A 14,291-nucleotide genomic window follows, 5' to 3' on the forward strand; every position below is an offset into this window, starting at 1 on the left:
ACTTATTGAAGGCAACTTAAAAAAAAAATCTTTTTTAAATGTTCAAGGAAATGAAGAAAAATATAGAGAAAGAACAAAGAATATCAGGAAAACAATGAATGAACAATAGGAGAAGCTTAGTAAAGAGATAGGAATTTTAAAAAGGAAACAAACAGAAATATTGGAGCTGAAGATGACAATAATTGAAATGAAAACTCCCCAGGAGAGTTTTAAGAATATACTGGATGTGCACTGGTCCCTGGGCTCGTGCTCAGGCTCTGGCTCTGGCTCTGGCTCCTGCAATGTCTCAAGATGGCAGAGCTGGGTGAATTAAAGCACATGGTGATGAGTTTCTGGGTGTCTGAGCTCCAGGTGCTCCTTGGCTTTGCAGCCATAACAAGAATGAATGAAAGCACGAGCTCCTGGCCAACGCCCTGCACCTCCTCAAGTCCAGCTGTGTCCCTAGAGTCCGAAAGAAGACTAAAGAGCTTTACTGCTGACGTTTTCCTCGGAAGACCTTGGGGCTCTCTGATTTCTCTCTGCTCTCTCTGCGCCCTGGTACCCTTCCTGTAGGCTCCCTGGGTGCTCTATCTCTAGTTTCCCCCTGCCCTCTTGGCCCCTGGCACACTGCTGGACCCCAAGCATGAGATGGACATGCACCCCCTATGCCCCAACCTGAGCACCCTGATGTCACCATGAAACCATTGCCCTTCCATGAAGTCTACTGGGAGCTCATCTGGCCAGCCATCTTCACATCTGTTTCCAGCCCAGAGTTGGAGGAAGCACACTTTACCTTTATCCCCATACACCAGCGAGTGCAGTAGAGTCTCACATCCGGAGATGTGATGTGAAATAGAATGACTGCTATTAAAAAATGGAAAATAACCAGTGTCAGAAAGATGTGAAGAAATAGAACAGTAATTCATCGCTGGTGGTAATGTAAAATGGTGCAGCCACTATGAAAGGCAGTTTGGTGGTTTCCCAGAAAGCTAAGTGTAGGATTACCATATGACCTGGCAACCCCATTACTAAGTTTAACCCAAAAGAAATGAAAAGCACAGAGTCAAGCAGATATTTGCACACTTATGTTTATAGTGGCATTCTTCAAACTGCCAAAAGATAGAAGCAACCCAAGTATCCATCAGCCTATGAATGGATAAACAAAATTTGGTATATACATAAAATGGAACATTATTCAGTTGTAAAAAGGAATGAAGCTCTGGTACATGCAACAATATGGATAACCCTTTAAGACATGTTGATGAAATAAGCCAGGCAGAACCGGACAAATATTGTATGATCTCATTGTTTTGAAATCATTAGAATAAGCAAATTCATGGAGTCCCAGAAACTAGAATATGAGTTACCAGGAGTTGGGGTGGGGATTGGGAATGGGGAGTTAAGGCTTAAGATGCTTAGGGTTCCTATTTGGAATGATGGAAACATTTTGGTAATGGATGGTGGTGATGGTAGCACAATATTGCAAATGTAATTAACAGCACTGAAATATGCATCAGAATCTGAATAAAAGGGGAAATGTAGGATTGTATATATCCTACATTCAGAATAAAAATTTTTATTTTTTAACAGAATAACAATTTGTATTAAAAAATTCATGGTACAACATTATAAAACAGTGAACCCTAAGTGAAACCACAAACTACTGTTAATAGTACAATTTAAAAATGTTTTATTATCATATGAAACAAATGTTTGATATCACTGCAAGGGTTTAATAACAGTGTGATATATGGGAATTTTGTATTTTATACATGATTATTGCACGCAACTTCTCTACTAATGGAAAAAAAGAGAAGCTTCCATCAAAAATGCATCCAGATTAGAAAGACATCAAACTGTCTTTACTTGCAAATGACCTGGTCATTCTTGTATGTAGAAAACTTTAAGAAATACACACACACACACATACACACATGCACACAAACACACACACACACACACACACACCCCAGAGTAAATTGTGTCCTCCTAAAAATGTCACCCAAAAGATATTAAAGTCCTAACTCCTGGTCTTGTGAATGAGATTCTATTTAGAAATAGGGTCTTTGAGATGTTATTGGTTAAATTGAGGCCAAACGAGACAAGGGTAGACCTTAATCCAGAGTGACTAGAGTCTTTATCAGGAGAGGAAGACAGAGAGAGAAGACAGGCATGTATTGAAGGCACAGATAGAGTTATGCCACTGGACAAAGAACGTCTGGGATTACCGGCAAGCCTCAGCCAGAATCCTACAGACTTCAGAAGAATAACTCTAGCTACACCTTGATTTCTATCGCCCAGAACTGTGAGACAATAAATTTATGTTGTTTTATGCAACCCAGTTCGTGGTACTTTGTTATGGCAACCCTAGGAAACAAAGACACATTCCTGCTAGAACTAGTAAACAATTTCAGAAAAGATTCAAGATATAAGATCAACATACAAAAATGAATACTATTTCTAAACTCTAGAAATGAACAAGATGAAAATGATATGAGGAAAACACTTGTACAACAATTGAACAGCATCAGAAAGAATGAAATTACATAAAAGTAAATTTAATAAAGGAAAGGCAAGCTATGTATACTGAAAAAATCATAAAACATTACTGGGAGAAATTAAGAAGTAAATAAATGGAAAGATACTCCATGTTTATGTATTGGAAAGGTGAATATTAAGATAGTAATTATACTCAAATTTGTTTATAGAGTCAATGCAACCCCTATCAAAACTGACAAACTGATCTTAAAAATTATGTGGAAATTAAATGACCCATACTAGCCAAAGCAATTTTGAAAAACAACAAAGTTGCAAAGGTTAAATTAACTGATTTTAAAACTTTTCTACAAAACTATGGTAACCAAGACAGCATGGTTCTGGAGCAAGGATACGCATTCAGATCAAAGGAACAAATTTGAGAGTCCAAAAATAAACCGCTCTATCTATGGTCAATGTTTTTTTTAACATTTTATTTTATTGAGAAATATAACATACATACAAAAAAGCAATAAATTTCCAAGTACATTTTAACAGGCAATTATAAAACATATTTTAAAGTTTGGTATGGGTTACAGTTCCACAATTTTTTGTCTTCTCTTCTAGCTGCTCTGAGACACTGGAGCCCAACAGAAACATAAATATAATGATCCATCAATCATACTCATTTGTTAAATCCTATGTTCTCTGTTATATGCCTCCCTTTAAATAACATATATACAAAAAAGAAATAATTTTCAAAGTACATCACAATAATTAGTTGTAGAAGAAATTTCAGAGTTAGGTATGGGTTACAATCCATGCTTTGAGGTTTTTATTTCTGGCTGCTCTAAGGTACTGGAGGCTAAAAGAAATATCAGCATAATGATTCAGCACTCATACTCACTTATTAAACCCAACCTTGTCTGTATAATTCCACCATCACGTTTGATCTTCCTCCCAGTCTTTAGTCTATTGGGGCTATGCCCATTCTTACTTTTTCATGTTGGAAGGAGCTGTTGATATATTGGGATGGGGGATGGAACTAGTTGATTTTCTAGAAAAGCCGTCCCCTCTACATTTCAGGAATTATCTGGTCGAGGGATGCATCTGGAGGTTTTAAGCTTTGGACAGTTACCCTACTGCATGGAACCTTTGTAGAATCTTATATGATGCTCTAGATGTTTTTTAGGATTTACAGGAATGGTCTTGGTTGGGGTTTGGCAAATTATGATAGGTAGCAATGTCTGAATGAAGCATGCATAAAAGTAACCTCCAGTGTAGCCTCTCGACTCCATCTGAACTCTCTCAGCCACTGATAACTTACTTGTTATCAAAATTTAGGTTCTAGACATAATAAAACTCTCTTCCTCTGGTCTCAAAGAATAGGTAAAGTTATAAAATACAGGCAATGTTTTCCTTACCCTTGCATTCTGAGTTACCTTAATCCCAACCTGATTGGCTCCATTCTTATCTCTAAATACCAGGTTACACATATATAAAACACGCCCCTTAAAATACAGAAATAGCTTCTGCACCACATGCAGCAGCCCTGGTTGCAGAGGCCGAGAAACTGAGAGACAGAAAGCTGGAGCGTGGTGCAGAGGCGCGGAGCCACGGAGCCCACAGGAGTGCATGGATGGGAACCTGGGACTAGGAAGCAAGCCAGGCCATGTTCTTGGGCACGCTACTCTCACCAGTGCAGCCCTGTGACCAGTGACTCACCTCACACCCCACACATCCGAACCCCATCATCTGCTCCCATTCCCTATGCTCCAGGGACCCCCACCCCACCAGTTCCCAGTGCACGTACCTGCCCCCCACCCCCACCCCAAGTGCAGCCCAACCCACATCTCCTGCAGCCCTCCTGAGCACTCCCTCCCGCTCCCTGTGCCCTGCAGGCTGTTGCCAGTGCATAAAGGCTGTGGGCACTAACCTCCATACCTAGGCTATCCCTGCCTCCCACCTGCACCTATAATGTCAGTAGCAGTGTCACTCCACCCCACTTGAGCTCTGTGCATCTGCTTGCAGCACTCCCAGGACCACACATGCACATGGGCCCCCAATCACATCATTCAGCTCTGGGAACTGCATTTTATAGCAGTCCTAGAACTGCACATGCACACAGCCCTCAGCCACACTTCCCAGCTCTGAGAAAGTGTTGACCTGCACAGCCAAGTCACATATATCCCCAGTTCACAAAGGCATAATGCTGGCCTGTTGCCACAGCTCTATGCATGCGCACAAAGGGCCCTATGCCTTAGACCAGTGCACACCAGGGTTACACACCTCAGAGTGGTGGAACCTACACAGCTACATCCTTCCTGGCCACTGGGCACCCACGTTCACAAGCATCAGTGTAACATTCCCAACCTGCACCTATACCTGCCCTGAAACAAATCACCACATTGCATGCCAACAGCATGCCCTTCTCCTTGCTGTACAACCATCCTGCAAACACAAGGCCTTAGACTACTGAAAGAAAATCAACTTGTAAAGTAAATCAATCAAGATATTTACATGCCACAAAGACAGCAGAAGATCACTAAGCATATCACAATGTAGACAGATACAGCCCTGCCTAATGACCAAATTAAAATACCAAAGAAGATGTAGACACTGTAATGACTAATCAAAAATGTTCATACAACTCTACTTAATAAAATAAATAGAACAGCAAATGATGTAAAGGAGATCAAGAAGACAGTAGAAGAGCATTAAGAGAAATTTGAAAGAATAAATAGAAAAATAGCAGTTATCACAGAGATTAAAGACTCTGTTGACCAAATAAAAAACATACTAGAGGCACAAAAACCAGACTTGAAGAGACAGAAGAAAGAATAGGTGATATAGAGGACAGGATAACTGACTTTGAAGACTAAAAATTGCAAATGACAAAAAATATGGAAAAATTGAATGGGAACCCAGGGAAATGATAGACAAAACAAAGCATGCACACATAAGACTCGTTGGTTCCCCAGAAGGAGAAGAGAGGAGTAAAGGGCTAGGAAGAGTAGTTGAGGATATAATGGGGGAAAACTTCCCAACCCTCATAAAGTACATAAATATACAAATCAAAGAAGTCCAACAAACTCCAAACAGAATAAATCCAAATAGGCCTTTCTGAAGGTCTATACTAATAAGTCTGTCAAATGTTGAAGAGAAGCAGAAAATCCTGAAAGTGGCAAGAGAAAAACAATCTACTACATGCAAGGGAAATAAGACTGAGTTCAGAATTCTGACTATTCAACTAGCACCCTGGAGGCAAGGAGGCATTGGTATGATATATCCAAGATCCTGAAAGAGAAAGACTTCCAACCAAGAATTCTGTACCCAGACAAATTGTCCTTAAAAATTGAGGGGGAGATTAAAGTTTTCACAGACAAAGAAGTTCTGAAAGAATTTGTCAGCAAGAGACCAGCCCCATAAGAAATACTAAAATACTTTCAGTTCTGCTGGCTGAAAGAAAAGGAGAGAAGAGGGAGGTCTAGAGGAGGGCACAGAATTGAAGAGTACCACTAAGGATAATTTAAGGAATATAAAGAGAAAGGGGGGAAAGAATATGTAGATCTGACAAATAAAATAAAAAAGATAAGATGGTGGAATCAAGAAATGCATTTTCAGTAATAACTGTGAATGTGAATGGACTAAACTTACCAATTAAAAAATATAGACTGGCAGAATGGATTAAGAAACATAATCCAGCTACATGCTGCTTACAAAAGACTCATCTCAGATATGAGGATACAAATAGATTGAAATTGAAGGGATGGAAAAATATTTTCCATGCAAGTTTTAACCAAAAGAAAGCAGGAGTAGCTATACTCATATCAGACAAAATAGACTTTAAATGTAAAGACCTCATAAGAGATGAAGAAGGACACTATTTTCCAATTAAAGGGTCAATTCACCAAGAAGACATAACAATCATAAATGTTTCTGCTCCCAATCAAGGAATTCCAAAGTACATGAGATAGACATTGGCAAAACTGAAGGGAATGATAGATGTTTCAACAATAATCGTTGAGTCGCTGGTGGCTGGTTAGCTGATGGCTGGGGGTAAGTGGCCGTACTGAGTCACTCACACAGACACAGAGCACACAGCGCACGACTCAGGAGACAACCCTCAGAGGAAAATGGAAGGCGTCTGCTTTATTCAGGAAGTGCACAGGCTTATATAGGCTGGGAAGCATGCAGGGACACATGTTGGGTTGGGATTGGTGGCCGTTGTTGCTAGGCTGGAGGGCAGATTACTGGGATTGGTCACCATTTTTGCTAGGGTGGAGGGCAGATTTCAGGTTAGCCATTTTGTGTTGCCTTGCATCAGCCACGGCAGCCATGTTAGCGATGTTTTATGGCTTCTCCAACAAATAATAATAGGAGATTTCAATATGCCACTCTCTTCTATAGATAGAACAACAAGACAGAAATCAATAAGGAAATATAGAAGTTAAATAACTTGATAAATGAGTTAGACCTAACAGTCATATATAGGTCATTGCACCCCAAAGCACAAAGTTATACATTCTTCTCTAGAGCTCGTGGAACATTCTCCAGGCTAGATCATATGCTGGGGCACAAAACAGGTCTTTATAAATAGAAAAATACAAAAAATTATTCAAAGCACTTTCTCTGATCACAATGGGATGAAGCTGGATCTCAATAACTACCAACGAACAAGAACATTCACAAATATATGGAGATTAAATAACACATTCTTAAACAACCAATAGGTCAAAGAAGAAATAGCTAGGGAAAACAGTATCTATCTGGAGATGGATGAAAATGAGAACACAACTTATCAGAACTTATGGGATGTGGCAAAAGCTGTGCTGAGAGGGAAATTTAATGCCCCAAATGCCTATTTTAAACAACAAGAAAGAGCAAAAATCGAGGACTTAACAGCAAAACTGTAGGAACTTGAGAAAGTGCAGGAAACTAACCCCAAAGCAAATAGGAGAAAAGAAATAACAAAGATTAAAGCAGAGATAAATGAAGGGAGAACAAAAGAACAATAGAAAGAATCAATAAAACCAAAATTCGGTTCTTTGAGAAAATCAATAAAATTGATGAGCCACTAGCAAGACTGACAAGTAAAAAAAGAGAGAGGATACAAATAAACAAAATCAGAAATGAGAAAATGTGTGTTACCACAGACCCTGAAGAAATAAAAGAAATCATAAGAGGATACTATGAACAACTATTTGCCAACAAAGTAGGCAACTTAGATGAAATGGACAAATTCCTGGAGACAAACAAGCTAGAAATAGAAAATCTCAGCAAGCCAATCACAAGTAAAGAGATTCAATCAGTCATCAAAAATATTCCTACTCCCTCCCTGTGCCCACTGGTGCCCTTCTCACTTTCTTCTGGCCCTGGCCACTCAGGTGGAAGCAGGACTAGTAAGGAATCCTCAATTAAAAACAAAAAAACAAACAGTCAACAAAAATCTTCCTACAAAGAAAAACCCAGGGCCAGATAGCTTCACAGGGGAATTTTATCAAAAATCCCATAAAGAACTAATACGAATCTTGCTTAAACTTTTCCCAAAAAATGAGGAAAAGGGAACTCTACCTAACTCATTTTATGATGTTAATATCATTTTAATATCAAAACCAGGTAAAGATGCTATAAGAAAAGAAAACTATAGGCCAATCTCCTTAATGAACAATGATGCAAAAAATTTCAGTGAAATATTAGCAAATTGAATCCAGCAGCACATTAAAACAATTATAGACCATGACCAAGTGGGGCTTATATCAGGAATGCAAAGATGGTTCAACACAAGAAAAGCAATTAAAGTAATACAGCATATTAACAAATTGAAAAGGGGGAATCACATAATCATCTCTATTGATACTGAAAAAGCATTCAATAAAATTCAGCATCCTTTTCTGATATAAACACTCCAAAAGATAGGACTCAAAGATAACTACCTCAATATTGATAAAAAGGTTATATGAAAAACCAATAGCCAGCATTGTACTCAATGGAGAGAGACTGAAAGCTTTCCCCCTAAGGTCAGGTACAAGACAAGGATGTCCACTGCCACCACTATTATTCTGCATTGTTCTAGAAGTTCTAGCTAGAGCAATCAGGCAGGAAAAAGAAATAAAAGGCATCCAAATTGGAAAGGAAAAGTTTCCTTATTTTCATTATTTGACTATATGATACTATACTTTGAAGATCCTGAGAAATCTACAACAAAGTTACTTGAGCTAATAAACAAATTCAGCAGGGTGGCAGGATATAAAATTAATGTGCTAAAATCAGTAACATTTCTACACACAAGCAATGACCTAGCTGAGGAGTCTGTTAAGGAAAAAAATAAAATTCAAAGTACAACTAAAGATTCAAATACTTAGAAATGAACTTAACTAGGGATTAAAAGGACTTGTACATAGAAAATGACACAACACTGCTAAAAGAAAACAAAGGAGATCTAAATAGGTGGAAAGGTATTCCCTGCTCATAGATAGGAAGGCTAAATACAGTTAAGATGTCAATTCTCCCCAAATTGATCTATAGATTCAGCACAATACCAATTCGAATTCCCACAACCTACTTTGAAGATTTGGAAAACTAACTACCAAATTCATCTGGAAGGGAAAAAGACCCTGAATAGCTAGAAGCATCATAAAAAAGAAGAACAAAGTGGGAGGATTAGCACTCCCTGACTTTAAAACCTATTATAAAGCCACAGTGGTCAAAACAGCACGGTACTGGCAAAAGTCAGAAGCATTGACCAATAGAATAGAATCAAGAGTGTAGAAATAGACCACCAAATCTATGGTCAACTGATTTTTGACAAAGCCCCCAAATCCTCTGAACTGGGACAAAACAGTCTTTTCAATAATTGGGCGTGGAAGAATTGGATATCAATAACCAAGAGAGTGGTTAACTCAACGTGGATCAAAGAGCTAAGTATAAGAACTAGCACCATAAAGTTTCTAGAAGAAAATGTAGGGAAACATCTTCAAGACCTAGTAATAGGAGGAAGCTCCCTAAACCCAAAGAACAAGCAACAAAAGAAAAATAGATAAATGGGAACTCCTCAAAATCAAATGCTTCTGCACCTCAAAAGACTTTGTTAAAGGAATGAAGAGGCAGTCAACTCAATGTGAAAAAATATTTGGAAATCACATATTGGATAAAGGTTTTGATTTCCAGTATATACAAAGAAATCATACAACTCAACAACAAAAGAACAAACAACCCAATTATAAAGTGGGCTAAAGATATGAATAGGCATTTTTCTGAAGAACAAATATAGATGGCTCAAAAGCACATGAGAGATGTTCATTTTCACTGACTCTCAGGGAAATGCAGATCAAGACTACAATGAGGTACCACCTCACACCTATAAGAATGGCTGTTATTAAACAAACAGCAAACTAAATGTTGGAGAGGATGTGGAGAAACTGGGACACTTATGCACTGCTGGTGGGAATGTATAATGTACAGCCAGTATGGAAGACTCAATCATGAAGCTTACTCTTGTGAAGCTTACGTAGGTAGCATAGAAGCTTAGACTACCTATAGGCATGCCTAAGAGTTAGTTCTGGAGGATTCTCTGCTGTTGCTCAGATGTGGCCTCAGTCTCTCTAAGCCAACTCTGAAAGGGAAATCATTGCCCTCCCCCCTACATGGGACATGACATCATAGGGGTGATTCTCCTTGGCAATGTGGGAGATGACTCCCAGGGATGAATTCAGACCTAGCACTGTGGAATCAACAATTACATCCTGACCAAAAAGGAGAAGATAAGTGCAATAATAAAGTATCAGTGGTAGAGAGTTCAAGTAGAGTTGAGAGGCTACTCTAGAAGCTGCTCTTATGTAAGCTTCAGGTAGACCTTGCTATCTATCATAACCTGCCAACACCCAACCAAGCCCATTCCAGTCAATTCTAAAGAACACCTAGGGCAATATATAAGATTCCACAAGGGTTCCATGCACTAGAGTAACTTACCAGAAACCTACAACCTCCAGATGGGTCTATAGTCCAGATAAGTCCTGAAACCTAGACCAGCCTCTCCAGAGCCATCTGTCTACCCCATATTAGTGACAGACCCTTCCAATATCAAAAATTTGGAATTGCCATAGCCCAAACAGCCCTAAAGAGAGGTATGGAAAGATCAAAGGTGATGGTGGAGTTATACATAGAAGATAGGATTTAACAAATCAATGTGAATGCTGAACCATTCAATTGATATCTCTTTGAGTCTCCAGTATTTTAGAGCACCTAAAATTATGGAATTGTAACCCATGTCAAAGTCTGAAATATGTTCTACAACTAATAGTGGTGCTGTGCTTTGAAATTTATATCTTTTTTGTATGTATGTTATGTGTCACAAAAAAGAAGGAAAAAAAGGAGATTGTGATGATAAAAAAAATATTTCAGCCCTCTAGCCTCCTATATTCTGGAGGAGCTAAAAGGAAAAATATGAGAGGATTGTATGGTAACCCATGATAAACTCTGGGATCTGTCCTGTAACCACTTGTTGAAGAATGCTTTGAAAACTATTGTTTTTTTTATTTTGATGTTTTGTATATATACTATACAATAAAAAGTTTTTAAAAATCCAGAAATAACATTTACCACTCCAGACTAAGTGTGACTACTATAAGAGCTTACACTCTAGGCTCTAGTTGTTTTTTTTAATAAGTATTTTCTAATTGGAATCACACAATATTTGTTTTTTTGTTTCTGTCTTGTTTTGCCTCGCCAAATTTCTCACAGTTTCATTCACATCATTGCATCCTTTTTGTAGCAGCACAGTGTTCATCAAATGTATACACCATCATTCTCCAATCTACTTCTTAGTCAGTGCATCTTTCAGCCACCCCAACTTACTGGGCCTCATGTATAATGTCCAAAGTCAACAATCCACCAACATTCTCCATTTAGATAATTTCATTGTTCCCAAGAGAAAGATAGCCAATAAACAAACCCTCACCAAATAGAAAATAACATCCCCCTAACTCTTGTCCTTCCCTCTAATTCTTGAATCTCCCCCCCCCCTCCCTTATGTACCCCTGGTGTTGCTGTAGTACTGGTAATGTTTTCCTGTTAAACATAGCCCACAGCATGCAATAACATTTTCCCCCTATAACCTGAAATTATAAACTCTTTGTACAAGGTTCATATCTTTGCAGTAGTTCATGCAAGAACTTACTTACATTTGTACTGTAATTAGTGGGACACATGAAACTATACAACCCATTTCAATCATGCTCACCTTCAATATGGTAACATTGCTTACAGGCCCACTAGTGAACTGCCTTCACCTCTATCTACTCCCTTACAGTTAAGTTCAACCTGAGTAGCAAGCTGTTCATCATCTCAAGCGTCTGTGTATCTCTAGGTCCTCTGTATTCTGTATTATAAACCTCTGATTTTACCTTTACCATGGCCATAAAAGTAGAATCATACAGTATCTATTCTTTTGTGTCTGGTTTATTTCACTCAGCATAATGTTCTCAAGGCTCATCCACCTTGTCTGGTGGTTCAGGATGTCATTTCATCTTATTGCTGCATAACATGCCACCATGTATATACCACATTCTGTTAATCCAGTTGTCTGTTGATAAGCATTTGGATTGTTTCCATCTTTTGGTGATTTTGAAAAGTGTTGCTATGAATATCAGTGTGAAAATCTCTGTTTGTGTCACTGTTTCCATCTCTGCTGGGTGTAAACTGAGTATTGGTATTGTCAGGTCATTGGGCAACTTGATATTTGGTTTTCTGAGGACTTTCTTCCATAGTGGCAGTACCATTATACATTTCCATCTGCGGCACAAAAGTGTCCCAATTTCTCCTCATACTTTCCATTTTTTGTTTCCTGTTTGTTTAATAGCAGCCATTCTTATAGGTGTGAGGTGGTATCTCATTGTAGTCTTGATCTGCTTTTCCCTTATAGCCAGTGAAAATCAGTATCTCTTCACGTGCTTTTTAGTCATCAGTATTTGCTCTTCAGAAAAATGCCTATTTATATCTTTAGCCCACTTTATAATTGAGTTGTTTGTTCTTTTGTTGTTGAGTTGTATGATTTCTTTATGTTTACTGGATATCAAACCTTTATCCAATGTGTGATTTCCAAATATTTTCTTCCATTGAGTTGACTGTCTCTTTGCCATTTTGACAAAGTCTTTTGAGGCAAAAAAGCATCTGATTTTGAGGAGTTCCCATTTATCTATTTTTTTCCTTTGTTGCTTAAGCTTTGGGTGTAAAGTTTAGGAAGCTACTTCCTATTACTAGGTCTTAAAGAAATTTCCCTGCATTTTATTCTAGGAGCTTTATGGTACTAGTTCTTATATTTAGGTGTTTGATCCATGTGTGGGTTTGAAAGGATGTATGTCCCCTAGAAAAGCCATGTTTTAATCTAAATCCCATTTTGTAGAGGCAAAATAATCCCTATTCAATACTATATGTTTGAAACTATAATCAAATCATCTCCTTGGAGATGTGGTTTAATTAATGTGGCTGTTAAGCTGGATTAGGTGATGACATGTCTCTGCCCTTTTGGGTGAATCTTGATAAGTTTCTGGAGTCCTATAATAGAGGAAACATTTTGGAGAATGAAAGAGATTCCGAGAGAACAGAGTAGAATGAAATAGCCACAAGAAGCAGAGTCCACCAGTCAGTGACCTTTGGAGATGAAGAAGTAAAATACCTCCTGGGGAGCTTCATGAAATAGGAAGCCAGGAGAAGAAGCTAGCAGATGACACCATGTTCACTATGTGCACTTCCAGATGAGAGAGGAACCCTGACCATGTCCATGATGTGCCTTTCCGCATGACAGAGAAACTCTGACTGTGTTTGCCATGTGCCCTTCCACTTGATAGAGTAACCTTGAACTTCATTGGCCTTTTTGAACCAGGGTATCTTTCCCTGGATGCCTTTGATTGGACTTCTATAAACTTGCTTTAACTGGAACATTTTCTCAGACTTAGAACTGTAAACTAGCAACTCATTAAGTTCCCCTTTCAAAAGTCATTGCATTCTGGTATGCTGCATTCCAACAGCTAGCAAATTAGAACAATCCACTTTGAGTTAATTTTTGTATAGGGTGTACATAGGGGTTCTCTTTCATTCTTCTGGCTTCCAGGCCCATTTATTGAAAAGACTGTTTTGTCCCAGTTCAGGGATTTGGGGACCATGTCAAAGATTAGTTTACCATAGATTTGGTGGTCTAGTTTTGCACTCTTGATTCAATTCCATTGGTCAATACTTATATTGTTTTGCCAGTACCGTGCTGTTTTGGTCACTGTGGCTTTACTATAAGTTTTAGAATCAGGGAGTGTTAATTCCCCACTTCATTCTTCTTTTTTAAGATGCCTTTAGCTATCCAGGGTCTCTTTCCCTTCCAGATAAATTTGGTAATTAGCTTTCCCAAGTCTTCAAAGTAGGTTGCTGGGATTTTGGTTGGTACTACATTGAATCTGTAGATTAATTTGTGTAGAATTGTCATCTTAACCACATTTAACCTTCCAATTCATGAGCATGGAATGTCTTTCTACCTATTTAGGTCTTCTTTGATTTCTTTTAGCAATGTTGCATAGTTCTTTGTGTGCAAGTCCTTTACATCCCTAGTTAAATTTATTCCTAGATTCTTGATTCTTTTAGTTGCTATTTTGAATGAACGTTTTTCCTTAATTGACTCTTCAGTTAGGTCATTGTGTATGGAAACATCACTGATTTTTGCACATTAAATTTATAACGTGCCAACTTGCTGAATTTGTTTATTAGCTCAAATAACTTTGCTATAGATTTCTCAGGATTTTTCTAGTATACTATCATGTCATTTGCAAATAATGAAAGTTTTACTTCTTCTT

Source organism: Tamandua tetradactyla, chromosome 21 (assembly GCF_023851605.1).
Source record: "Tamandua tetradactyla isolate mTamTet1 chromosome 21, mTamTet1.pri, whole genome shotgun sequence".
Classification (NCBI taxonomy): domain Eukaryota; kingdom Metazoa; phylum Chordata; class Mammalia; order Pilosa; family Myrmecophagidae; genus Tamandua; species Tamandua tetradactyla.